Raw genomic sequence first — 4457 nt, forward strand, 5'->3', positions numbered from 1 at the left:
CTTGCACGCGGCACCCCATTTATAATCAGTCCCCGGAGCGCGTTCACGCCTCCGCCCCCGTGTGATGTCACACTCCGCCCCTCAATGCAAGCCTATAGGAGGGGGCGCGAGAGCTGTCACGCCCCCTCCCATAGGCTTGCATTGAGGGGGCGGAGCGTGACGTCACACGGGGGCAGAGGCGTGACGTCACACGCCGTCGGTCCTGTGGTCACCGGTAATCAGACCCGGAGCAAACACGCTCCGGGGACTGATTATAAACGGGGTGCTGCATGCAAGATCACAGGGGTCCCCAGCGATCAGGCATCTTATCCCCTATCCTTTGGATAGGGGATAAGATGTCTAAGCACTGGAGTACCCCTTTAAGATCTCAAGGCTTCAGAAACTTTGCAGTGTGGTGGAGTGAGAAGAAACATTATTGATTATGTTGGGTTCAACTGCTTATGGACAAGATGTCTGCCCTTTGCCCTAAACTATCTTTCTTAGTCCTGTCGAGTTAAACACCTTCTGTAGTATTTAAAGGGTTTTAAGACAAAAAAAATGCATTACTATACTTATAAACAAATAATGAATGTCTTTATTATTAAAGGAGAAGTCCCATGGTCAACATTTTTAGTATTTAGTGTTAGTACTATGCTTGGGTTGTCAGCATGTAAAACAATAATCAGGACTCACCTGCAGCTGCTCCCTCGGTGTTCTGGTATCGTGCTCCGCTCCTCTGCTGCCTTCTTCTTCCTGGTTTGGCTTAGCAAATCACTGGCCGCAGCGATGTCACGCCTCTCCTGGGGATAAGCTGAGTGGCAGTGTAATACATTATGGGATTCAATGCATCACACTGCTGCTCCGCCTTTCGCTGGCTGAGGCTGGCCATTTGCTAAGCCGTGGTGGGACAAGCTGACCACAGCCAAATCAGGAAAAAGATGGCAGTGGAGGTGTGGACCACAACAGATGAGTCCTGGTTGTTGTTTTACATGCTGGCAGCCTGGCCAAAATACTAAAAAAATGTTGATCATGAGACTTCTTCTTTAGGGTACATTCACATGTACGCAGATTTGATGCACAGGATTTTCTGCTGCAGATCTCAATGTAAACTGAACGACTGAGCACAGCTTCTAATCGGCAGTTACAAATCCTGCGGATCAAATCTGCGCAGGATACTGTATGTGTGAACGTACCCTTAAGCTGTATGTTACAGTTATGTAAGGATATATAATAGTGCTTGAAAGTTTGTGAACCCTTTATTATTTTCTATAAATGTGTATAATTGTATAATTTAAATGTATAATTTTACATAAAACAGTATCAGATTATTCGGTTCTAAAAGTAGAAAAAGAGAACCAAATCAAAATATTAGACTTGATCATTCATTTACTGAGGACAATTATCCATTATAAAATATCTGTTAGTGGCATGTGAACATTTGCTTCAGAATTCACTGTTTAATCAATGATGGAATGCTGTTCTGGCCTAGAGGTAACAAAACAAAACAAGCCATAATATTATCACCACCATTTTTTTTAAATATATGATATGAGGTTTTAAAGCTAGAATGCAGTGTTCCCTTCTCCAAGCATAACGCTCTGTGTGAAAACCAAAAATCTCCATTTTGGTTTTATCTGTCAACAAAACATTGTTCCAGTAAGCCTTCTGGCTCTTTTAGGTGATCTTTAGCAAACTGCAGAGGGCGGCAATGTTCTGTTTGGAGAGCAGTGGCTTTCTCCTTACAATTCTGCCATGCAAACCATTGATGTTCAGTGTCATTCAAACTGGCAGACCCATGAACATTAACATTATCTAACGTTAGAGGGAAGCCTTTGGTTGCTTAGAGATTACCTTGTTTTTTTGTGACCTCACAGACTAAAGAGCACCTTGCTTCTCATTGTGGATTAGTGGAGTCAAAACTCAATATAGATGGTTTCATAAACTTTTCCAGCCTGATGAGCATCAACAACTTTTCTGAAGTCCTCAGAAATGTTCTTGTCCATGCCATGATACAATTCCACAACTGTGTGTTGTGAAGATCAGACTTTGATAGATTCCTGTTCTTTAAATAAAACAGGATATCCAGTCCCACCTGATTGTGATGCCATTGACTGAAAACATCTCACTCTAATTTCACCTTCAAATTATTCGCTAGGTTTACATACTTTTGCCACTCACAGATGTGATATTGGATCATTTTTCTCAATAAGAGCGGATTCATATTTGTATCAGAACTCCTGCAAAACAACAAACGCCATATGGAAACCAGGCTGACCCCATTTAAAGTATGAAGCTGTTGGGACCCATTGTTGTCCGTTGTGCAATGGACCGTCCAACTCCAGTGTTTATGTCCGAGAGGACTTTTTGACAGAGCTCCCAAACAGAGCTCTGGCGCAGATGGGAACTTAGCCTAAAAAAATTACCAAGTATAATCTTCTTATCAAATGTATTTGTTTGATTTGGCTCTCTTTATCTACTTTTAGGACAAGTGTGCAAATCTGATGTAGTTATAGGTCAAATGTATGCAGAAATATAGAAAATTCTGAAGGGTTCCCAAGCTTTCAATCATCAATGTATTCTATTCTTAAAAATGTGGGTAGAACTTATGTAAAGATATATACATTACTTACACATTTGGGTTTGAATAATTTTTAGTAATAATAACATGTCACATAAGCATAAAACACTAACTAGATACGAAAATCCTAGTTAGACAGAGGAGGGCTGCATCACTGTGTTTGGAATATGTGGCTTTAAGAGATAAATGCTTAGTGGTAAAGCCTACCTGTTGTTTCAAAAGATTAAAAAAACGATATGTTTTTGTTGAATCTGGATCTTACCATGGGCAGGAGAGGGGAAGTTAGTGGGACCTCAAACACTCACCTCCCAATAAATGACATTGGTTGAGATACATGGGGGCAGGTTAACTATTGCAAATGCACTCAAATTCTGGGGTAATTTGTGCCAAAAACTGTCTTATGTGAATTTCACCATTTAAGACACTTTTTAGACACTTTTTCATTGCATCTGAAAAGTGACCTCTGTGATAAGAGATTTGCCTCTGGAAAAAGGGGTGTGGCTTAAAGGGTTAATATCATTAATAAAAACTTTTAACATGTTGCCCAGACATATCAAAAGAGTGTCACTCCTAATACCCACTGCGATAGCGAGTTATATGCTGGTGAAATGCATGGCATTGAGCTTGACTTCCTGGCCCGCCGGCAGATCCATTCTTTTCTCTGCAGGTCCGATTTGATTGACGGCCAACTTATATCTAGCTAGCACAACGGGTCTCAGTAGTGCTGCAATCAAAACCTTTGACATGTCCTGGCAACATGTTAAAGGTTTAAGATGCAACACTGTGCGCCATAAATGCATCAGAATTCTGCCACAACATTTTGGCAAGGTTTAAGCCAGAATGGTAAGACTAGACAGTAGAAGAATATGACAGATTTATTAAACAGCCTGATACATTTTGCCAAATCTGGCACATTCTTGGACTGTCTAGTCTAAGTTTACTCTGTCTAAAATTGGACAGTTTTTGGAAATCTTTTTGCACCAAGTATTGTGTCTTTAATCAGCTTTGTGACATCATATACATTATGTTGAATGTGTTCATGACTTACATCAGTGACATAACTTATCTTATGTTGATATGACTTGGCAGTCGGTCTCTGGCATAAAAAGTGTTCAAAAGTCCCATATACAACAGAAGAACATGTGTAAGTGCAGCACCAAACTTCAAAAAGTTGTTTGTTTTCATATTAGACACGTCTTTTCCTTTTGTAGTGTAGTTTCTGGCTGCTGATACTTTGATGGTAATTTGAGTTAAGACGCAGAAATAGTTAACTTAATAGACTATGGAAGACCTTTTTAAAGATGAGACGTCTTAGGGCATGGAGATTTTAGCATGTACCACTTCCTTGTTACTTCAAAGGCAACCAAAGTTAGCAAATCAAAACCATTCAGTTGTCAAACTGATACTTTATCCCATAGAACTAAAGTATTGGTAAACTAAAAACATCCTTTTCTAGCCAGAGTGGCCATTTTGCCACAGCAGTTGTACATGTAAAATATAGTATAGTATGGTAAAGCACTCCATAAGTTTCAGTACTCTTGAAATGAACATGTCAAGATGACTTAGGAAAACAGATTAGTTGTTAGAGTAGCTGGCTGGAGGGGGAGGGGTTTGGGTGGGTATGGTCCTGGGGTGCTAAATGCCAGGGGGGGTACTCTAACAATCCAACTATTTCAAGGCTAGGGCAGCACAATGAGTTAGAAATGTATTGTTAGTATAAGATTATAAATAAATTCACTCTTTACTAAATAAAAATATGTTTCTATGTTTTTGTTGTAGCTTATAGAGTAGTTTATTTTATGTGAAATGAATACTTTATGCTTGCTTTGTAAAGGACCAGGCAACGTTCAGTGTGAGATGGGGTATGGAATAAAAATACAGATCCAGGGAGGAGGCCAAG

At 40.0% G+C, this 4457-nt stretch overlaps 1 protein-coding gene across 5 annotated transcripts in view; it reads left to right on the forward strand.

Annotated features, from left to right (window-relative positions):
* Window positions 1-4457, forward strand: part of TIAM2 (TIAM Rac1 associated GEF 2) — a 488869-nt gene that overhangs the window by 176844 nt on the left and 307568 nt on the right. The gene's annotated exons all lie outside the window — the stretch shown is intronic.

The sequence above is a fragment of the Hyla sarda genome, chromosome 3, assembly GCF_029499605.1.
Source record: "Hyla sarda isolate aHylSar1 chromosome 3, aHylSar1.hap1, whole genome shotgun sequence".
Taxonomy (NCBI): Eukaryota; Metazoa; Chordata; class Amphibia; order Anura; family Hylidae; genus Hyla; species Hyla sarda.